This window comes from Ipomoea nil, unplaced genomic scaffold (assembly GCF_001879475.1).
Source record: "Ipomoea nil cultivar Tokyo-kokei standard unplaced genomic scaffold, Asagao_1.1 scaffold1978, whole genome shotgun sequence".
NCBI lineage: Eukaryota > Viridiplantae > Streptophyta > Magnoliopsida > Solanales > Convolvulaceae > Ipomoea > Ipomoea nil.
Window position 1 is genome coordinate 2,166,484 of NW_017618406.1, and position 25,444 is coordinate 2,191,927.

Consider the following 25,444-nt stretch of genomic DNA (forward strand, 5'->3'; position numbering starts at 1 on the left):
CTGGTGGTAGAGTGGAACTTGGTGAGGTGGTGTTTGGAAAGTTTGGGTCTACCTTGATTTCCTGTTCCTAAGTTAGATGCCCCGCGTGTGCCCAACATGGCCTCGATTGCTGCCACTCTCCGATCTAATGCGTGCGTTGCGTGGATTAGCGACGAGAATCCTTCATCCATGATTTGGTTTTGCTGGGTGAGTTGCACGAGGATACGCTTATTGACGGATCCTTCATTTTGGCCTTCCGGATTCCCTCTCTCTTGTGCGGGTGCAGGTGGGTTAGGCTCACTATCTTCCTCCTGTTCCTCTTGTTCTTCTTGTTCCCCACATTCTTGCATTGCCCGTCTTAGTTTCTTGTTGGAGATTTCCAACTGATCAACCAACTCTCATCGTTCTTCCGTGGGCTTTAGACAAACCTCCTCGAGGGTGATGTATTGTCCCTCTCCGATATGGTATATGTCATTGCGGCGGAGGTTCTGGGCATTGAAAATCATCCCACTTACGGGTTTGATTTCCGTGTGGCTTAGGTCCACCCCTTTCTTTTCCATGATCCAACTTAGGATCATCCCGTAGGGTAGACTAAGCCGGTTGCTAGATTGAACTTGACCTTGTGTTTTAGAAAATAGGCATAGGTGCACTCTAGGCTCCCCACGTCCTTGTTCTTGTTATTCGTGGGAAACAAGCTGTCAGTTACAATCATGACTAGAAATTTCTGTTTGGCGGTTAGCCATTTCCTGTTTGGCTGGGTGGCTGAGGTGAAGCCATCTTCCTTTCCGAGTAGGTACCCGAGGTAATCCTTGTACCCCGTGCCTTGGGTACCGATCCATGCCTTTCGATCATAATCTGACACACCTGTTGTGGTCAGTTTCAGGAGTTTGGCCAAGCGGCCTTCGGAGAGTACTATCTCTTTGCCTCGGACCTTGGCGGTGATTTCCAACTTGTCACCCCGTTTGACGGCTACCAAGTGGCGATAGAATTCTTTCACCAACTCGGGGTACGTATCTCCTTTGATTGTGAGATAGGTATCCAAAAGCCCTTGGAAACTAAGCATATCGACCAACTCCGGAGAGAATTGGTCGGGTTCGAAGGCTTTACCTCCGATCACCATGTAGTCGGCGTCGTTCCACTCCGGGGTTCGGATACCAACGGGCTTCTTCGGCATTACGAGATTCCTCAAGGTGGTGTTTTTCCTCGTGATATTTTTCCGGCGAGGCTCCAGCAAAGCTCCGGCGAAGATTTTTCGGCGGTGAGGCGGCGATGCGGCTCGGTTTCGGACGGTGAGGGTGCGGCTGGCAACGGGGGAGCGACGGGCGACGTCCGGGTGTTGCGTGGCAGTGGGCGAGCGACGGGCGGCGTCCGGGTCATCGACGGCAGGCGTATAGGGGCGGCATCGGTCGATCGCAGTGGCGGTCGTCAGTGGAAGCAGGGTGGCAATCGTCGATCGGGTTGGATGGCTGCACGGTGGTCAGTTGTGGAGGTGAGGGGCGTTGGCAGTTTTGTGGAGGGGAAGAGAGAGAGAGAGAGAGAGGGTGAGTGAGTGAGGGAGAGTGAGAGGAAGAAGAAGGGTTTTTGATTTGGGGGTTTTGTGGGTTTTAGGGACTTTGGGGGGTTTAAGAAGGAAGTGTTCCTTTAAGGTTTCAAGAAATATTCATAGCTTAGTGGTTTGGAACTTGGTTTTATAAGTGGGAGGTCTAGGGTTTAATCCCCATTGATAACATTAGTCTTCTTTGTTGTGCATCTTTTGGGTCTTTTCTTATCCTTCCTTTGACCCAAAGTGGTAATGGGTTTGACCGGCTCCCTTTGTTGAACTTTTGCCTACATTGTGTGTTGACTTTGTGACTCTTGGGTTTGTGGGGGATGTTTTAGTCCCTCTTTTCATGCTAATTTAATTTCCCTTGTCTCTTATTCATAATAATTTCTAAATGTCTAAACTAAACAAGTGGTTTTACTATGAGGGTGGTTTACAAGGGGTTCACTAATCATCCTAAGCAGAACTCTTCTCCCTGGTTTTTTTCTGATTGATTTGCGGGGTCCTCGTCTCCTGGGGCCACGTTTTCTTCGTTGAAGTTGCCCTTGTCTTCAAGATCGGTCTGAGTGCGGCTCATGACGAATACTTTTCCCAGAGCATTGTAATTCCCTTGATTGTTTGCGCCCCCGTGTTGGCCCATGACTGTAGGGCGCGAGTTTGGGGGTTGAGTGCATTGGAAGAACTTGTGTCCTTCTCCCCCACAGTTGAAGCATTGCTAGGGGTTTCCCATGTAGTCCTTGGCTGAAGGGTCTCGTATTAATTTCGTTGTTTCTCAGGGGTGGCCCTTGGCCAGCTGGGTTGCTTGGCCTCGTGTTAGTGTCGTTTCTTTTTCTTTTCACAGGTGGTTCCCCACCTCCCGTGTTCCTCTTACGAATCTGTTCCTGGACTCCACGCTGTAGTAGTTGAATTCGATAGAGGTTGGCGGCACTGGAGTAAGCTTCGTTGAGGATTCGGGGTACGCTCACGATTAGGGCTTTTCGGGCTTCGAAGTTGAGGCCCGACACAAACCTTTCTATCTTGGTTGTCTCTGTAGGGACCAATTCGGGTGTGAAACGGGCCAGTTTGAGGAACCGTTTGTGGTACTCCATGACAGTGGCCATCCCTTGTTTTAAGTGGAGGAATTCCTCGTACATGGTTGCTTTTATGTGTGCAGGGTAGAACCGTTCTCGTAGTCGTGTCTTTAGATTTTCCCAGTTGAATCCCGGTTCTTGTTTGTAGGGGGGTCCCTCGTGGATCCACCAGAGGTTGGCCTCGTGTCCGAAGTAGAACGAGGTTATTTCTACGCGGCGCTCTTCTGGGCATTCCACTAACCCGAGGATTTTGTCGAAGGTTAGAATCCATTCTTCGAGGATTGCGGGGTCCTCTTCCCCCGAGAAGATGGGTGGCCGATGATTTGAGACTTTCCGAGCGACATCCGAGTTCCCGTTTGGTGGTGGTGGTGGTCGGTTGTTATTACGGAGAACTACGTCGCTCAGTGTCTGGGTAACCTGAGTTTGTTGCTGTAGAGTCTGAGCCAGAGGATCGTGAGTGGTGGGTTCAGGGGTCCTTGATTGCCTTCTGTTTGGGGCCATGCTGATGGTCTACAGGGCCAATGTTTATTGTAATGATGAGTTAGTGTGTTGCACCCTTACCTTGATGCGATAAGCGTAGGGGAAGTTCTTTAAATTAAGTGTAGAATAGAGTGATGGGGAAGTTATGTAGTGATAGGTGGGCTCACAATCTCACCGTGCGTCGTAAGATTCCTGAATCCTATGTTCCTAAATACCTAGAGTTCAAGCTTAATGTCCTAAGTCTTGTCTTAAGAGTCTTATCCTAGGGTCAAACTTAAGCTCTGATACCAACTGTAACAACCCTAAAATTTAAAACTTTTAAAAATTATAATAGGAAGATAATTCTATTATTAAATCCCGAAACAGAGCATACTAAACATAAGAGTTTGGGGTGCTATGCCACATCTAGGTGGAGAACTCAGATGCACAGGCTATACTAACTAAATATCCTCAAAGCAATGTCAATACATCATCACGGCACACAGGCCGAAAGGAAAACTATCTATCTAAGCCTCGGTCCTCTAGCGCGCTCCGGAGCTACTCATCTGTTCCTGAAAGCCAAATATATCTGTTCAGCGAATAATGCTGGTAACCCACTCCAACGCGTTAAAATACAATATAGGTATATATATATATAGAGTTGCACTCGGGTGCGAACGGCTCGCCCAGGCGCGAAATAGGAATGGATTCTGTTCGTCCACGTGTCCAGATCTAATGGATGAGAAACACTGATTTTTTAAAAAAACGCGGTGGCATTTTCGTAAATAATTGAACATCGAAGTGCAAGTAAAATGTATTACAAGTGCATGTAAAATGTATTATAGATGCAAGTAAAAATTTACACTGAGCATCAATACTTAGTTGCACTTATAGTTCTAAGTAGTTGCACCTATAGTTCTAAGTAGTTGCACACATAGATATAAGTAGTTGCATCTAGGTGTATGAATGTTTGCGAGTGGTTTTCAGGAGTATTACTACCCGCTGAACTCAGATCAATGAATGTTAACAAGACAAAATTACATACACTTATAGGTGAAAGTAGGTGCACATATAGTTATAAGTAGTTGCACCTATAGTTATAAATAGTTGCACATATAGTTATAAGCACACACAGGTGCATGAATGGTTGCGGAAAGTGAATGCTAACAAGGCAAAATTACATGCACTTATAGGTGAAAATAGGTGCACTTATAAGAGATTTTACTTGCACTTCGATGTTCAATTATTTACGAAAATGCCACCGCGTTTTTTTTTTAAGTTATTAGATCTGGACACGTGTCACGCGCTGATTCGTTCGCATTTCTTTCCTGGGCACTTATTCGCACCTGAGTGCGTCCCTATATATATATATATATATATATATATATATATATATATATATATATATATATATATATATATATATATATATATATATATATATATAGGAAAACCATTTTGAAGCCGGAAGATATATACTTAGGAGACTCTAGTTTTTAAAACCGAGAATAGACTCAACAAGAGGGACAAGCACATTCAACAGTTATAATCATGCATATAAAGATACTAGCATATATCCTAAGGTCACAAGATTTATTTCACATCATTCATATCATTATTCAATCATTATCTCAACACATAAGCACACTTTGGTGGCACCATAGGACGAATCGCATGCCCATACATGAGGTTCAGCGCATATAGCGCTAACACGGCCCCGCAGCCCCCTGCCTCGTATCACAACACGAAGGGGTTGATCGCAACCAACCGATGAACCGCAGCTCATCATAACGTTTGATCACAACCAAACGGTGGACCGCAGCCCAAAAGTGTATTCTGATTGCAACCAGATTATGAACCGCCGCTCATGAAAAATGTTTGATCGCAAACCAAATGGTGGACCGCAACCCTATATAATATTTATATACCTGACTGATCGCAACTGGCCTGGTTAATAGTTGGTATGGTTCTCAACCCATCCAACTGCCCGTATAGCCAATTTGATCGCAACCAAATTGGGGTATCATGCACACATAACACATAGCAAGCACATGAAACCCACATTAGCATATTGGGAAGGGGGAGAAAACCTTCCCACTTGGGAATTTCCAGCGGGTGGTCCTCCACCCGCCGGCGGCGAGATGCTGGGCAGCAGGTGCCCGGCGGGCAGTCGCCTGTCCGCCGGCTGCCCGCTGCTGACAATGCCCTTTAGGGGCAGAGGGTAGGTGGCGGGTTTCCCTACCCCCACCTATCCCCCACTAACTCTTTTTCAATACTTGGGTCCCGGGATCTTTTGTGGAACCCGAAACCATGTTTAGACACTTTTAAACACAAACGACGACACCACGTAGTCAAGTAACGGATCAAAACCAAGAATCACATTGAACATATCATAACATGACTTCTAAACATAAACAACACCCGAACATGCAAATTCCCATCCAAATATACCAAGATTATCACAATACGAAATTCACGATTCAACCTAGGGCTCTAATCACATTTAAATCACAAAATCATACTTTATCTTTAAAATCAAGAACATCAAGATTTATCAAGAATCAACACACAATTATCAAGATCCTCTTATAATCATCAAGATTATCAAGATCAACACATAAGATCATCTCATCAACATCAAGATCATATCATAATCATCATAAAAGATTTATCAAGACACAAGCATAGAATAAGGAGCCAAAGAAGAAGATTATAGCAAGGAAAATAGGTTTTGTTGAGACATGGGTTACCTCTTAGCCTTAATTAGAATCCTTGGCTATAAAGGTTCTTTCTCTAAGATCTCTTCTTCTTGATTTCTCCTACGTTTGGTGATAGGGGGATTCTTGGGAATTCTTGTGTGGTGGAATCTATTGTGGTGTGAATTCTAGGTGCCTCCCTATGTCCCTATTTATATATCTAAGAGTCCTAATTAGGGTCTGAATGGTACGAGTTTACTAATTCTATTCCTTATAGGACTAAGGGTTTGGTTTAGGGATAAGGGTCCATGGTCTATGGTGGACCCTTCCTAATTAATTAAGGGAATTTAATTCTCTTTTAAGGGTAAGTAATTAAATAATTAGTTTGGGTTAGAGGCCGTAACACGGGGTGTTACAAATTTTCCTTCCACCCTTTGAGAGACTGAAACCTTTATCTTTATTATTTCTATAAGAAGAGTTTTATGGAGTTGTGCCAAAAAAGCAGCTGATATTACAAATGTTCAAGTGTGAGGGAATTGAAAGATTGGATTAAAATTTTCTTGCAGTATTCTAAAGAAATCCAAAGAAACGAATCGAAAAAAAAAAAAAAAATGAAAAAGAAAGAAAGATTGGAAGTTTTTGAGTTTGGACCCCCACTTTACCAAAGAGTTGCTAAGTTCTTAAAAGAAATTTGCTCCTTGAAATTATAATTATCTCATCTCTTCCAAATTTTGAAAAGTTTAGATAAATTGTGACATTCTCACTTTTTGATTAATTTTTCCATACCACTTCTTTGTTAGCCATCACCCATAGCCCCATTACAAGCTAAATAAAGTCCTATTTGATCTTAGCATGCATTCTTAGATTTGATCTAGGGGAGTATGAAGGGCAAGCCTATGGGATCTCATTCATGAGTCGTGTCTTGCATAATCTCAACTTAGTACTTGTGCACACTTTCCTCACGCTCTTTAAATTCTTGGTGCTTGGTTATTGGCTTGGAAATGGGTCTCTTATGTGCCAAGCTAATTTGATTCTTGAAACATGTGTCTTGTAGCAAGTTGGTTGGTGGTTTGAAAGGTTGTGCAAGAGAGAGTAGGAGTAATTTGTATGTTCTGACTTGTGATGTTATTTCTTGGTTTTTGCTTGAGGACAAGCAAATGCTAAGTGTGGGGGGATTGATGTGCACCTAATTGTGCACATTTTTAGTATTAATTTAATTATATTTATTAGGCTTGAGTTCATTCTTATCAATATGATTTCAAGACTCATTGAGCTATTCTTAACTTCTCACGACTCTCAGAACATGCACTTATATCAATATGATTTCAAAATACATCCAATTGAACTCTAATTTACATTATTTTATAATCAATGTGTTCAATTAGGTTAATTCGGTAATAAAATACTTAGTTCAGGTAACGGTTAAATGTTTAGAAATTGTAAGTGTAAAATTTAATACACATTAAAACCCTATCAAGGCGTTTGGTTGGACGGGGGGAATTACGTGGGAAAGGAATTGCAATTCCATGAGAGATGAATTACTGGGAATAAAGTGAGAATTTAAATTCCACTGTTTGGTTTACAGGAATAGAATTACTGGGAATTTCAATTCCAAAGTTTGGTATACATGGGAATTGAAAGGGAATAAGTAGTATAAAGTCAAAAATATCCATTGTTGTTGTTAGGCATTAATTTTAGGTTTAAAAAAAAGAGGGGGTAATTTTGACTCATCACTATCTTTTTTTCTTCCTAAAATCTCAGGAATTAAAATCCCAGGGGGGACATGGGATTTTAATTCCATTAAAATGGGGGAATTGCAATTCCATGGAATTGCAATTCCTTTCAACCAAACAAGGGAATTTTGTGGCCTTTGGAATTAGGTAGGAATTAAGTGGGAAGGGAATTTAAATTCCCTTCAACCAAACGCCCTATATATGTTGGCTAATTTATTTGTCAAAATAAATTAGACTTATTTTAGAAGTAATCTTGGACTTGGACCGGCTCTTATCAAAGATGTTTTTCTTCTGGTATAGCACTTGGAATAATGTCTACAATCGTGTGGTATGAAGTGGTGGTCAACAAGTTATGTGGATTTGAATACTATAATTAAGGAATTGTTTTATTTTTATGGTTATGGTTTGTTTTGAATGGGTGGACAACATTGATATGAGAAAAGGTTGTTTTGGAGTTAAAGCATTATAAAAGGAAATATTTTCCTATACTGAAGTAGACGAATTACTGTGCCGTCAAATTGAGAGGAAAATTTCCCAATACACTTCTAATTGACTATATTGACTAGCGTGTTAGCTTTGCTGGAGCAGTATTCTGAACCTGGTTCTGCATCAAGACTAGAAGTATAAAATGGCTTGCACGTATCAATCCTAGATAGGATGTTGAGAAGGTTGTAGTAGCTATTGGCCTTTCTGTACGAACCCCTTGTAACACCTTGGTGAACATCTAGTGTATTGGGCTGACGTGGGTAGCCCCGCAGACGTAGGAGAAGTGCTCCGAACTGCGTGATCATTTCTTGTGTTCTTGGTTTTATTTCTTGCTTTTATTTATTTACTTCTGATAAATGATTTAATTAATCGGTACGGCAATCTCTAAAGTAAAAACAAGTAGAAACTTAAGTTATATCTTGCATTCAAGATTCACGGCACAATTTGAATTGGTATCAGAGCCTGGAGACTTAAATTAGTAGTCTATCGATCTGGCTATCCTGTGCTTCTTGAACTCAAAGTTTCAACAACTTTTGGTGTTTTTGTTATTTTATTGCTTTGTCCAGTCTCACAGTGTGTTGAGTGTTTCAGGATGGATTGACTCAAGGTACTTCCCCAGTTAACAGGTGATAACTATGCCTATTGGAAAGCACGCACGCGAACTTACCAAAAAGCTCAATGAGAACTCGTTTGGCGTTCTGTTCTAACGGGATGGATGCATCCTATTAAGGACGGAGCTAATGCTGACGATCCACTAGTGACTAAACCTGAAACTGAATGGACTCATACAGAAATAACTAATGTTGGATATAATGATAAAGCACTTGACACGATTTACTCATTGATACATGAAAAGCCAATTTCCTTTGGTTGCAGGGATTGATTCAACAAAAGGTGCATGAGAGGCACTTGAATCAACCTACGAAGGTGCAAGTTCAGTCAAGCAATCGAAACTACAACAAGTACAATCTAATTTTGAGGAACTTCGAATGAATGAAGATGAAACCATCACAAGTTTTCATAGTCGTGTGCAAGAATTGGCTAATCGTGCAATGCTCCTTGGCGAGCCCTTTTCCCAACCAAAGCTGGTCAGGAAGATTCTAAGATCTCTACCGCCTAGATTCAGAATGAAGGTCATGGCTATTCAGGAACATGATGGTTAAGGAAAATAAGTCCGTGACTCAGTTAATGGGGAACCTTTGAACTTATGAAATGAAAATTCTTACCGATCACACCAAAAAGAAAAAATTTGTAACCTTTGCCGCTGAAGAACAAGATGCTACATCTGATCAAGAGCAACCAGGTGATGATCCAACTGATTTTTTAACTAAAAAATTTTCTAAAATTTGGAAACAGGTGTCACAAAAGAGTTCTCAAATTAATAAATTTCAAAAATGATCAAGCTCGAATGCATCAAAAAATGGTTCCAAATCTGGCCCGTCAAATTATAAGTCTTCTACCTCTCGTCAAGCCCATTCCAAAGACAAGTCCAGCGACAAGGGGATTAGATGCTACGAATGTGAAGGCTTTGGTCACGTACAAGCTGAATGCCCCACTTATCTAAGGCGAAAGAAGTCTATGTCAGCCATTACCTAGAGTGACGATGAACTTGAGTCAGAAGTAGCTGGATCTTATGCAGAGGAAATTTTTGGTAATTTCGTTGCATTCACCGCCAGAACTAAAATCCTTCCAAAATATGAAGATATCGCTGACTCAGAAGGAGGTGAATACACCTCAGTTGAAGATTTCGATTTACTTGATTTATCTTATGAAGTATAATATAAAAAATTGTATTCCAAATGGGAAGCCTTACTCAAAGGTAATCGTTCCTTGTCTAGTGAAGTATGGATATTAGATAATGCTAGAAAAGTGTACAATAATCAAGTAGCTGATAGGGATTTGTTGCTTAAAGAGGCTTTTGACCGTGAAGAGAAGCTGAAGCAGGAAGTTAAGGCACTAAAGCAGGAACTAACCACACTCAAAAAACAAATTCAAATGATGGATACTTCATCCACTCTTGACAAGATTCTTGATTCAGGAAGACAATTATCTTCCAAATTTGGTCTAGGCTTCACCGATGACAACAACAACAAAGACAAAACCATCTTTGTCAAAGGTTCTGGATCAGATCCAAAAGATATTCCTGAGTCAAGTTCAGTGAGACAAAATTACGGTAAAGTATGGGATAATCAACCTAGATATAAACGTTATAACCCTATTTGTCATTATTGCAGGGTTCGTAGCCATTGTTGGGAATAACACCCAAACAAGTGTGGATTATTTCCATCTACAATAAATTGTGGAGTGAGGTTTAACTCCTACAAATGTGGTCCTCTCCACCACTCCCCTATTTTAGTGGAAATTGAATGGCTAAGAGAGGAGGAGCAGGTAATTCTATAGCTATAAATACCCTGCTCCTCCTGAGCTCTAAACGCTCAATACATTCTTCTCTTCTTCTCTTCTGCAATCCTGAGCTTCGGTGTTAACTGGTCGAAAGCAACCGGTAAGACTGTTACCGTCTCTGGGCAATATTTGCTTTTAAGGTAGTGTCTTGCGCACGTCACCGATTGATTCAGGATTTCTTCTATACTCAACCTATATAAACAGTAGCCTAGATCTACGACATATTCTGACCAATTTTCCAACAGTTAAAAGCAAATATTTTTGCTTAAGTTATCATGTTGACCTTCGGATCTAAACCTCCTCTGACCTCGCCAAGCTCGAACCTCTCACCGGTCTGAACTACCGCTGGTAGGCGATTAAGATGATGATCCACTTCAAGTCTGTCGAACTCTGAGCTAAGTATTATTTCTTTTATACATGTGTATGTGTTAATTCTTTTAATGGGGGTTAGAAATATTTTCATGCGTCATCACCACATCATATTTCATCTTTTGGTTCGTTCTCTTCAATGTGCACAACATGAGGATTGACATAACTTAAGAGATAGTTAGCTACATGCTTTTCAGCACACAAAATTATTAATATTCTGTATATATTATGACTTAGTCATTATTAAATCTTGTGCTCTTGAATTTAAAGTGTAAGCAGTTATAGTTACGATGATGATATATCACATAATTATCTTTTATAGCATATTGGTCTTGAAGAATTGAAATAGCAAGATCATTATATTACTTAAACATGCTCTCTCACTCTTAACATCCAAGATATAAATGGTTAATCTTGATGATCAATATCTCATACATACTGTTATGTCTATGTGTAGACATGTGTTTCTTGGATTTAGAGCTGTTCGAAAATGTTATATATGATGTTCTTCACAAAATGAGATCAAAAAGTGATTATGCGTTAGATAACTGGGGAACATAAATTTAAGTGATGCATGATTAATTTATTAGTGGGGGCTATTTGTTCCTTCAAATTGAATATGAGATGCATATATAATTATATATCTTTGTGACATGGTTTTAAAGATTTGAATCATGTACTAAAATTATTTGTATAAAGATATAATAAGTATATATCAAAGTCTTTGGTTGCAATTTGTTTGTAGCATGGAGTTGAAGAGTCATTATTCATGTATACTCTTTGCATAGCTCAGTCTTGCCAATGAGATTGTCTCCTCATATTTTAATATGGCACATGCATACTTATATGATAATAGACTACCATATGCAAATGATTGTCTTGAGCATTAGTAGTCATATATTATTGGCATTGACCATGTCCCTTAAAATTATCATAATGACATGATTTAGAAGATGGTTTGTCTATATCTTTGCATTCAATTGATTATTATCTTTTGAGAGCATGTTAAACATTAAATATATATTGTGACAAGCATTTTAGAAATCACCTTTCCATATTTTGTATGGTGAGTGCTTTGAATATTATATAGAAAATTAACAGCGGTGTACACAAAGATAAGTGAATTGTTATTATTCACATGTATGAGCTTTATGAATTTGTTGTGTTAGAAGTGATGATTTAACACTACTGCTGCTAAGTGATTAAATCATCAATATGATATAAAGCTTATAAATTGTGTACTTATGCACATGTCAATTTACAACATTATGTGTTATTATTGTGGATATGTTACAAACATTGCACTATTTGATGAGATACATACTATATTACAGTCACATAATCTTAAATATTTAAATTGTGTACTGAGTTTAATTTCAAAGGCTTTACTCACATTTATGGTGGTAGCATGGAAAAGTCATTGTTCTTGAATACTCTGTCTAGGAAGATGGTTTTTAAGAAAACTTCAGTTTCACTACTCGACCTGGGAGTTTTAAGAAGTAGGGTGTTGATCATGCAGGCTAGTTAGAGCGCCACTTGATCTTCACCTGAAATGAGGTTGACTCTCATATGTTGTTAATCAAAGCCTTGCAATAGAAATTGTTGAAGTACTGCAATAGTAATATTGATCTGCATCCTATGAATGCTTAATATGAGTTTTAATTTTCTCAAGGGAATGGAAAATTGTGCAAGTGGCAACTCTGAAGTCTCATTGTTGAGAGATATTTCTGAATAAATATGAGCTCGAACATATTCCTTGTGTATAACATTAATTTCTTATAAGAATATGATGTGAAATTTATGATTATGTTGTTCAACTTGATGTAGCATGTGGACAACATTATTTCTATGGCTTACTAACAATGAGCGTTTGTAGATATATATATATATATATATATATATATATATATATATATATTATTTAAACTCTTGGTTGAGTCATATTGAAATACCTATAATTCCTAATTAAAGGGTAATTGTGATCAATTGAGATAACCAAGTTTGTTGAAATATATTCAACTGTTGAGCATGTATCAAGCAGAGTGCGAAGCTTCTATAATGCTCCACAAAGCAAATCGGCAAAACTCAGTCTACAAAGGAGCTAATGTTGGGCACCAAAGATCAGTCTGGGTAAGAGATCAAATACATTTGACAACAAATATTTGTAAGTGTTGCATTGTGGGGGTAATAAACTCCTTATATTCTCATCAAAAGTTTCTCTGTGGTATTGAGAATAATGATGAAAGAGAATGTTTCATGTTAAACATGAAAATATCAAGGGATTATTTACGAGTAAACAAAGTACTCGTCAAAGTGCATGTAAGTTTGGTCAAGAGAGTCAACTTACTTGAGGGCTAATTATGAGGATTAGTCGCTGACTCATTGGAAGGACTTAAAGTCCAAGTGGTAATGAATTCGTGGTGGATCCCACTTTTGTGGTCAAACGAAGCCATGAAAAGAGTTACAAAATAGTACACTAGTTGGTCATTCCGACAGTGTGTGTACTTGTGAGGTTGAGCTACAGCTCTTAATGAATTCATAACTCTTTGAGAAAGGGTGATTTTGTTGAGACAAACCTAATGAATTCACCGCATAATGACATGAGTACAAAGTGCTATTGGTGACTTATACTCAATTGGGATGGTTTATGTTGAGGTAGACCTAAAGAGATCCCTAACTTGAGTAGAAAAGGGCTAACCGCCTCTTATGAAAGATAATGGGGTTATTCCAAGAAGCTGAGTGACTAAGAAATATGTTGATAAACGTGGAGTTTTGGGGGTGTCTAGCTAACACCTTCACTACATATACATTGTGATTCACAAACTGTTGTTTGCATTGCAAAGAACAATGCCTATGATAGAAAGAAAAGACTTACAACTGATTTATGTACTTAACTACTCTATAAGCCTTTAAAGGTGGTCTATACTGAGATAGACTTGATAGAGTTAAAAGTCTATATTGAGATGGACTTGACAAGACATAAAAAACTATAATGCGATTAGACTTGTCAGAGTTAAAAGTCTATGGTGAAATAGACTTAGACATGGTGGAAGTCTATATTAAGATAGACATAACAGACTTGTATAAGCTAGATCAACAATGGAGAATGAATTTATACCTCTTGATCTAGTTGGGCAAAAAGCCGAGTGGCTGAGAGACCTACTGGCAGACGTGCCATGGTGGGGGTGTGCTACATCGTCTATGCACATACACTGTAACTCACAAAGAAGGCACATAACGGTCATACATGAGTCTGTAAGACAGTTGATTACGACTGGAGCACTCACATTAGAGTATATGGAGCCCGAGAAGAATAGCAGATCCTCTCGCTAAAGGACTAAATAGAAAGGCTGTCCTCGATACATCGAAGGAAATGAGCTTAAAATCAACAAATTAAGCCAAGCTTACGTACTCATAAAGCAACTGAACATGAGATGTTCTAAGCTAGGGTCTACACAGAGGTAGAACACAAGTCAAAGAGTTTGACTTCCGAAGAACCTGCATAATGGGTGCTGATGTGTGCACATGAGTTCAAACCTACCTCTCCTTTGCTAGTTCAAGATTCAATTCACTACTAAGGAGAAAGTTACTCAAGTCACTACGTGTCAGTTCAAGGTTTAAACCACTGGCATTAAGGTCAGCGCTCACTTCCGCTCAGACATCGACTTCATTCACACTTGTTGAGTGTGTGGGGGATGTTGGGAATAACACCCAAACAAGTGTGGATTATTTCCATCCACAATAAATTGTGGAGTGAGGTTTAACTCCTACAAATGTGGTCCTCTCCACCACTCCCCTATTTTAGTGGAAATTGAATGGCTAAGAGAGGAGGAGCAGGTAATTCTATAGCTATAAATACCCTGCTCCTCCTGAGCTCTAAACGCTCAATACATTCTTCTCTTCTTCTCTTCTGCAATCCTGAGCTTCGATGTTAACTGGTCGAAAGCAACCGGTAAGACTGTTACCGTCTCCGGGCAATATTTGCTTTTAAGGTAGTGTCTTGCGCACGTCACCGATTGATTCAGGATTTCTTCTATACTCAGCCTATGTAAACAGTAGCCTAGATCTACGACATATTCTGACCAATTTTCCAACAGCCATACCAGACCTGAGTGCTTTTATTTTTATAAAGATCAAAGACATGAGAAGTTCACCCACAAACACATTGCACATTTTGTAAAACAAGTGTGGATTAGAAAAACTGACTTCGTATTTCAGTCAATTCCAATAACATCTCAAGGAAGGGAAAATGATAATTGGCAACTTTGTTGATTATGAATCTGGAATTGAAAATAATAGGTATGTTAATTTACTATTTATTTTATTTGTCATTTCTAATAAGGTTGTTTGTTTTTCAGGAACAGGATTAATACTTTATCAACCAAGGGATTTTTAAATTGATTTGACTTCTAACTCGTATAATTTTTTTTGTTCTATCAATTTGATTCAACTTTAAGTTCATGTATGCAATTTGTGCTTTCATTATCTGCTCATTTAAATGTGCCTAAGGTGAATTTTTCCTAATATTATGTGCGTATATTTGTATGTGAACTTGTTTTGGATGTTTCTATGTGTTCATTAAATATCCATATCAGTTGATCAAATATTGTGTACCTATTTATCTGCTCCAATGAGGCAATGATTGATGTCTGAATTTGAAATATTGATTGTTTTTATGTTATTTGATTTCTTTTCCTCTGTGTTATTTGTTTGGTCCGGTCATGACCGTGTTCGTGTCTGTTATTATTTGTGTGCGTTTTGTGCTACTTACTATGAATTTGTGTTTGAATGTGTTTATTACTTGGATATGCTTTATTTTCTCTATCTGCTCCAACTTGATTTTTGTGTCTATATGTGTTTATGTGTTATTTGCTTAATTGTTATCAAGTTCTGCGTTTCTCGTTTCTAATTTTCTTGTGCAGGTTCAGTCCAATCGGGCACTCCGTCAGACTCAATCCACTAATATAGATGTTCATCTTTGTCAATTTATTGACAAAAAGGGGGAGTATATAATAAGGGGGAGTATGGTTGGAATAAGGGGGAGAATTATGATCTTTGGTTGAAGTATGCCTTGTGTCGGTATGTTGTGTTGGTATGTTTGAAAATCTGGTAATCTGGGTAATTTCTCCTACTTTATTGACAGCTCCTTTATTTGGATGATTGAGCTTTTATTTATCTTAACAATCTATTATCTCTTTTTGATATTCTGGGCTTCTACTTATTATCTCACTGTTGGTACTCTATTGGAAGTATCAGTTTGCTTGTTGTGTATATGACAGCTCTTCGGCTCTATATTATGGGTGGAGCACGGTCCAAGTATCTGGGTAATTGTTATTTTTGTTTTGTAGGTTACTCTGTTTTTATATATATATATATATATATATATATATATATATATATATATATATATATATATATATATCCATTGTGGGAAAAAAATGATTTGCTGAGATGGAAAAAACGATATCAAATTTCTACCAAGATAACTGGAAATTCCAACTAATAAGAATCCTAATGAACCTAAAAAAATGGATAAAAGCCCAGCAGAAATTACTTATTTTTCGAGACCCTGGTAGAAGTTCTATCCATATATGTTCTGATCGCCAACTCATACTTGATCCGATTGTATTTTATTGGAATTTAGATAATACCCCAGAAAAATTGAACTTTGCTGTTTCCGAAGTCATCCTCATCAACTAGCACTAGTTTGATGGGAACCTTTAGGAGTAATTCATCAACTTGGTTAGATCTAAAATAAGAACCCCTATATATATATATATATATATATATATATATATATATATATATACACTAAGGGCTTCTTTTAATAAAATTGTTTGTCTTTTAAATTTTCTTGCCCAAAGTATATATATCTTAGTTTTTGCCAAATAAATTGTCAAAGGGGGAGATTGTAAGTGTAAAATTTAATACACATTAAAACCCTATATGTTGACTAATTTATTTGTCAAAATAAATTAGATTTATTTTAGAAGTAATCTTGAAAGATGTTTTTCTTCTGGTATAGCACTTGAAATAATGTCTACAATCGTGTGGTATGAAGTGGTGGTCAACAGGTTATGTGGATTTGAATACTATAATTGAGGAATTTTTTTATTTTTATGGTTATGGTTTGTTTCGAAGGGGTGGACAACATTGATATGAGAGAAGGTTGTTTTGGAGCTAAAGCATTATAAAAGGAAATACTTTCCTTTACTGAAACAGACGAATTACTATGCTGACAAATTGAGAGGAAAATTTTCAAATACACTTCTACTTGACTATATTGACTAGCGTGTTAGCATTGCTGGAGCAGTATTCTAAACCTGGTTCTGCATCAAGAATTGAAGTATAAAATCGCTTGCACGTATCAATTCTAGTACGTGGTATAAAATCAAACATTTTCCATATGTGTTTTATTCATAGTGTGCGGTATTTTTCCTATATCACCACCATAGCGTACCTTTGTGGGCATGTATATGTTGATTATAAACCTCTGTGTGTTATTTAAATCCTTAGAACCCATGATATGGGATCAATATATATTTAGGTATGCAGACTGCACACTTTATGAAGATCATTTCACGGTATTAGGGGGAGATAAGAGCTCAAATTTAATAGAATGCCGAGAAATTCTATGGATGATTGATGAAAAAGATCTTCAATATTTAAATCCACGTACTAGGTAGACTGAACTAGAATTTCAGAAGATATAAACTGAACTAGAAGTTCAAAAGATAAATAATATGCCAATCTATATACTAATAAAAAGAGTGACTAGGTCCCATATGTCGTCCCCAACTTGGACCGTATGTATCTATCAATGCTCCTTGACGCTAGAAGCGTGGAGACATGTCGGTATAAAAGACAAGAATCCGTGGAAAGCTAAATCTAGTAGAAAATTTTTCTCACTCTTGAAATCGCTTAAAGAAGTATGTCCTGAAGACTTCGTCCAGAAGTCGAAAAACTCGAGTAAAATTATAGGTGCACCCAAAATCATAATGCTGGGAATGCGGAACAACTAGATAAAAATATCTTTGGGAAATGACTAGAGTCTGGTTGAATTAGAAATCGCCATTATTTTATATATATATGGGAGAAATTTATGAAAAATGTTATAGTTGTTGACAACACAATTGCCTTATAAATTGCTCCCAATATATGAGAATCTGGATCCAGGGCTAGGCACCGGTAGTGCCCTGATTTTTTAATGTATAAAAGAGCAATTAAGGCACATACAACTCAGCTCGCTAAAACTGTATTCTCGTTATGACATGTACACCATTTTATTTTAACCTTGTAGGTTACAAATGGGTGTTTGTACAAAAGAGAAATATAAATAATTGGGTGGTATGATATAAAGCGAGACTATAGTAGCTTAAGAGTTTACACAGAGACCCTGAATTGATTTTGATCAAATATTCTCTCCCACAACATATGGCATTACGTTCCGGTAATTAACATCATTGGCAGTGAATTGTAAATTTAGATATGCAGTTGATGAACGTCATGACCGCAAACTTATAGGTCATTAGATGCTAATATTTATTTGTAAATCCCCAATGGATTCAACACTTTTGAAATGAGGAAAGTGAAAATCGCAACATGTATCATTAAACTACTAAAGTCTTTGTATGACTTGAATATTAATGACTGAGCGTTTTCCCCCCGAAGAAGGAATATGCAAATAACATATACCATTATGTGTTCGTTAAAGAATTGCTAATGGAGTTATTTATTTATCATCACAATCGATATTGATGGTTTAAATGTTATTGAAACATAGAGAGCTTGCTGATATTAGCTCGTGTCGAAAGATGGAGTTTTGAAATAAAAGACTTGGGAAACCCAAGTATTGTCTCGACCTGAAGATCGAGTTTCTCCTTGAAGAAGTTTTATACACCAATTAGCCTACTTGAAAAATGTCTTGAAAATGTTTTATATAGATAAGTATCATTTATTTATCACACTAATGGTTGTCCAATAATCTCTTGAAGTAGATAAGGGGCCATTTAGAAGATGATAATGAGGATATTTTGGTACTGGAAGTCCATTACTTCGTTGGAGCACTATTGTAGAACTAGAAGTTCCATAGTCGCATCAGGCCTAATATTGAATTTGCGATGAAATTGCTAGCAACATTTAGTGTTTCCCCCTACAATGAAAATTGAAATGGTATTTAACATATCCTCTAGCATCTTCGAGGTACAAAGATTTTGACGCTTATGTGAGAAACCAATATGTGGTTTTGATGGGCTACTTGAGTACTTGCTCTTTTATTTGATCCCTATGATGCCAAGTCCAAAACTGGTTATGTTATATTTTTACCCCCAATGTCCCATATGATGACAAATAAGATTGTGTTGCACAAGCAACTAATAGGTTTGTTAAGGGGAACCTTACAAAACATATTGTACCTAAGTCCTTCTACACACATGAACTCCAGAAGAGTGGTGAAATTGTTGTTGAGAAAGTTTGCCCCTGTGAACAATCTTGCAGATATGTTCACTAAGCATCTGTCTACATCCACTTTTGAGTAATATGTTCATAAAATTGGGATGCGTAGGCTTAGGAGATTGTTATCTTCAGAGAGGGGGAGGGGGGGGGGGGGACAACTCCTAGCTGCACTAGAATGAACAATCTAGAAGGCTTTTGAAATCCTAAAGATTATGCTCTGAAAGTATATGGTTGTACTCTTTTTCCCTTAGCTAAGTTTTTTCCAACAGGGTTTTCTTATGCTAAGGTTTTTAATAAGGCAACCGATGTTGGTGCACTTGAGTGGATAGTCTTGAAGACCCTTGAAATCTTGAAGATTATGTCCAGAAGGCTTATGGTTGTACTCTTTTTCTTAGCTAAGTTTTTTTTCTCATTGGGTTTTCTTAGACTAAGGTTTTTAATGAGGCAGCCGGTGCATCACGTGGTTCAACATACTTCGTGTACTCTTTTCCTCATCTAGGTTTTTCCAATTGGGTTTTTCTTTTAATTTTAAGTGAAAGTAGGTGCGTTTTTAAAATTTGTTTTTGTTTGTAAGTGGGCAAATTAGATCTAATTATATGTAGTGTGTCTGGATCAGAAATAATAATTTCATTTCATCTAAAAAGTCTCTTGATTATTATCATAATTATGGATAATATGTGGAAAATTTAGACATTGTAACGATAATAATATGCAAAAACATTTTTAATTTCTATAATTTCTCAGTCCAAAATTTTTATCCTTTTATGAGCTAAAGTATATTGTCTCATCATGTCATAGAATTGGATCTTACTAATTTCTTCTTTAGGTATTTGGTAATTGAGTATAATTTGAGACTAGTAGTCTTTGAGTTTTTACAATGGTTAGGGGCCGTTTACTAACTGAAAATTTTTGGGAATTTCCGGAAACTGGAAAATAGAAAACAGAAAACATGTTTACTAACACAGTTTTCATTTTCAAAACTGAAAATAATTTCTGGAAATTTATGAAAAATTGAAACACACTTAAAAACTGTTTTCAAAATAGAAAACAGAATCATCTATCATCTATTTAGTTATATGTAACCACATTACTATGATTACATTCAGTATCATCTTATTTACTTATCACTATCTTCTATCTTTTCTACTTACCTTACTTATTTAAACATAATTTATTTGCTTACACTTTAAAGTTAGACATTATTTACATTATCAAAATTAAGAATTAAACTCTATATAATGTTTTAGATTTTGATTGAACTCAATAGATTATTAGTTCGAATATTTTTAATTATGTTACATCATAATACAAGTTCGGTCTAGATATCGAATATTGAAATCTCACATATATTAGAATTCAAAGTAAAAGTTATATATTCATATACATGTCATTCAAATGAATATATCCAAAAAAAAAATATATTTTAAATATTAGCTCAAAAATATTAATTTTATCTAAACTAAATTTTAGGTGAAAACTAAAAAATTAGAAAACAGAAAACAAAGAACAGTTTTATGTTAGTAAACAAGTTTTCTAAACAGAAAACAGAGAATTGAAAACAGAGAATGAAAACTGAAAAATTAGAAAACGAAAACAGAGAACAGTTTTCTGTTAGTAAACGGACCCTTAATCTCTTCTTTAAAATTTGTTCTTGTTTTTATAAAAGCAAATTTGATTTAATTAGTGCAATTATGTTGGGATCTGTTATACAAATTTCTCTTCTAACAGGTTTGTTAATTTTTATTTCTTCCATCTTTTAGTAAAAGATGCTAAAATTATTCTGTTTCAGCTTTACTGTAGTAATTTTCATAATTATTATCAGATTCATAATTTATGAAATAAACAGGGGATGAATATCTGTAAGATTCTACTATTTCATAATTTATGTATGCATGTTGTTGGTGAAATTCTGCTTCAAAATTTTTAATGTGTTTTGATTGGGAAACCAATTCAATTATTTCTTCAATCAATTTTTTAAATTTTTTTCTTCAAAATCTATTTCAAATTGTTCTTTTAATTTATCTAATATAAATTTTTGTTGGAATGTGAAAAAATTTAGATACTTCATAATTTGTTTTACCAAGTCTGGGTAAGGAAATCTCTTGAGTAGATAATAAATTTTTTCATTAAAATTTGGTATATCTATTTGTATATTCAAGAAATTTTTCATCTAAATAATATGTCGTGAAATTATTTTCAAAATTTCTTTCTACTTGAAAATTTTTATTGTTTCCAAAATAGTCTTGAATGTTGTAATTGGTTAGTTGTGGTAGTTGGCATGTTACCTCCTAGCCGGTGAATTGTAAACAATATATAGTAGAGATCGAAAATAGAGACAATGTAATAGGGAGAAGAGTCCGAATTATTATTATCACTTTCATCATCGCCCTCTTAGAGAGGAGCTAAAACATATATATAATAATAAACTATAACGGAAAGCATAAATGGGGACAAAAATATGTCCATTACATGATAATGTCGACTAAGAATTCATTGAGAGTAGGATCAGAATCCAATGCTGCCAATGAAAATGTTAGAAAGAAATTATGACCTTAGGTATAACAAAGGATAACAAAGGAAAAAATTAAAATGAATTTGATGGAAATATAAGTACATGGGGATGTGGAATGACGAATAAATCAAGTCATGCTCTACAAAAAATAATAACATTTTTATCAAATTAACGAGTTTTATATTTACAATTTTTGAACTATATATTCACAATTACAATATCTCTATATTCACAATTACATAACTATATAAACACAATTACATAACTCAATATTCACAAGTAAATCAACACTATAACACATTTTGTGAATTTTATATTCATAATTATAAAGCTCTATATTCACAATGTCATAACTCCATATTTATAGTTATATGACTTATATCAACAGTATCACACAATTTTTGAATCTATATTCACAATTTTTGTATTTTATATTCACAACTTTTGAACTCTATATTCACAATTACATATCTCTATATTCATAATTATATAATCACAATTACACATTTTATGAACTCTATATTCACAAGTAGATCAACCGTATAATACATTATATGAACTCTATATTCACAATTATAAAATTCTATAGTCACACTGTTATTACTCTATATTAATAATAATATCAACAGTATCACAATTTTTTAATTTATATTCACAATTTTTGAACTCTATATTCAACAAATTTTGAACTCTATATTCACAATCTTTGTACGCAATGTTCCACGATTTAGAACTCAATAATCCTAAAATGCCACGTTTTATAAACCCTAGTCTCTATTCTCTGGACTCAATCGGGTTGGACCCGGTGTCATTCCCCCAACAGTTTGGCAAATTAATTTGTGGACATGGGTACGTTGCACCTTGCAAAGTGGACCTGAATTCAAAGATATACAATATACGTATTAAATGTTTACAATTTATTTTTTTAAAATCCACAATTTTTGATGAGCCTGTATTGTATTCACAAATTTTCAAAACTTAAAAACACAATTTATGTTCTTATTGGTTCACAATTCCAATTCCAATTCCAATACTAAAAATACACAATTTAGGACCAAAGTCCACCTTGCAAGGTGGACTCTGGTCTATGGTATAACAACTACAACATGTTTAAACCAAGATGAGGAGCAAACACAATCATATGGACCATGATCCACACAAAAACCATACTATCAAATAATGTACATTCAGTACATAAATAATAAACTTTTAGTATATTAAAAATGTACATTATATTCAGTGAAAGTACATTATTTGAATACTGAAAATACATTAATTAATCTATGTATTGTACATTCAGTACATGAATAATATACTTTAAACATATTAAAAATATAATTTTTAGTATGATCCATACAAAACTATGTACTCAATAGTCCACACAATAATTTGCCGAGCACACATCATATTCTTAAAATTAAATAATTAAATAATTAAAGGAATAAGGGTCAAATAGGCCACTGAACTGCACACCAAAATGCAATTAGATCATCGAACTCAAAAACAATGCAATTGGGTCCCTGAACTACACAAAATCATGCAATTAGGTCCAAAATGACTTGTTTACCTGAAATGCAGGTTACCAATTTTAAAAATAATTTATAAATATTTTTTAAAATAAAATAATTAATTAAAATTATATAATTTAAAAAAAAAAAAAAAAAAAAAAAAAAAAAAAAAAAACGAAAACTAAAACTGCCGGAGACGAATCGTCTCCGGCAGTCTTTCGTCTCCATGGCCGGAGACGAAAGCTTCGTCTCCGGCCATCCGGCCATGGAGACGAAGAGCTTCGTCTCCCTGGCCATGGAGACGAAGGCTTCGTTTCCAAGGCCGGAGACAAAGCTTTCTTCTCCGGCCATGGAGACGAAGAGACCTTCGTCTCCATGGCTAGGGAGACGAAGCTCTTCGTCTCCAAGGCCAGGGAGACGAAGCTCTTCGTCTCCATGGCCGGAGACGAAGAGCTTCGTCTCCATGGCCAGAGACGAAGAGCTTCGTCTCCATGGCCAGAGACGAAGAGCTTCGTCTCCGACAGTTCTAGTTTTTTTTTTTTAATTAATTATTTTATTTTAAATTATATTTAAAATTTATTTTTAAAATTGATAACCGCCACGTCAGCACAATTTCAGGTCAACAGGTCATTTTAGATCTAATTGCATGAGTTTGTGTAGTTTAGGGACCCAATTGCATTATTTTTGAGTTCGATAGCCTAATTGCACTTTAGTGTGCAGTTCAGTGGCCTATTTGACCCTTATTCCATAATTAAATAATTAATAGTAATATTATATTCCTTTAAATTAAATTAGCATTCTGGTTCCCTTCGGCTTTCATAACCCGTAAAGGCCCAACCCAAACATCAGAGGGCAGAGGCTACAGAGGTGGGATAGTTATGCTGTGCATCCGTATGCACCATGCATGGTGCATACGGATGCCAAAACGACGTCGTTTTATTAAAAAATGCGCGTCTCCCCTTTAAAAAAAATTCAGGTTCAATTCCCAGCAACAACATTATATTGTTCATTCATTCTAGAATTTTAGTTCATAGATTATGGAATTATAGTTCATTGATTATGGAATTATAGTTCATCGATTATGGAATTGTAGTTCATCGATTCTGAAATTTTAGTTTATAGATTATGGAATTTTAGTTCATTCATTCTGGAATTTTTAGTTCATAGATTAGATTATGGAATTATAGTTCATCGATTATGGAATTTTAGTTCATATGTTGTTGCTGGGAATCGAACCTGATTTTTTTTTTTTAAGGAGAGACGCGTGTTTTATTAAAACGATGTCGTTTTTGCATCCGTATGCACCATGCATGGTGCATACGGATGCACAGCATAATTTGCCACAGAGGTGAGGGTTTCTTTCACTTTTTTCTTCCTAATCTCCTTTTCTTTACGAAATCTTGCAGATTCTCGCAACGATTTTGGGTTTTGATTTCGACTGCCGCCTCATTGTTGTTTCAGTTTAATGGCTCAACGTCGGCGAATCGAAACCGTACCGGATGCAAGTAGGGATCTAATAAGTCATCTACCGGTAGAGATAAAGGACAGAATTTTGGAGTGTTTGCCCACCCGAGATGCTGCCAGAACTGCTCTGCTCTCAACCCACTGGAATGATGCTTGGTTGCAGCATGGGCGGCTTGCATTTGATTTGAACTTCTTCTTGTATTTCCTAGAACGCGAACGTGGCTTACCTTACGTTAAAATAATAACATGCATTCTCTTGCAGCGTGTTCGACCCGTGAAGAAATTTAGTTTAGACATCAATTTACTCAGATTAGTTGATCCTAATCTGGAGCAGTCCGATTTAGACCCGTGGTTTCTTTTTCTATCAAGAAATGGCGTTGAGGAACTCAACATCTCTCATCTGGGCAGACGATATAAGCTGCCACTTTGTATATTCTCATGCCTTACAATCAAGCAGCTGAGACTCAGCAGTGTGTATTTTGATTTCCCAGTAAATGTTCCTTGTATTTTTCCCTGTGTCACTTCATTAGTTTTCTCGAGTGTTGTTTTTAATCATAATGTTAATGAAACAGTGTATAGTATTCCTAATCTTGAGAAGCTTGATTTATTTAGTTGTAGCCGGATCAGTAATTTTAAGATTAGGGCTCCAAAACTTGAGAGCTTGTCTATTACTGAAGTTATATGTCCGGTTGAATCGAGATGGTTTGCACTTCATTTGAAATCAATTAAGGTTCTTTGCATGGAGGGCCGTTTCTGGTTGGTGAGAATCTA

General features: G+C 36.4%; 1 long non-coding RNA gene across 1 annotated transcript; it reads left to right on the forward strand.

Annotated features, from left to right (window-relative positions):
* Positions 1-25,444, forward strand: LOC109147279. The gene is made up of 3 exons (XR_002048621.1): positions 1-11; positions 15,986-15,998; positions 25,351-25,444. It is a non-coding gene; the product is annotated as an uncharacterized LOC109147279 (long non-coding RNA).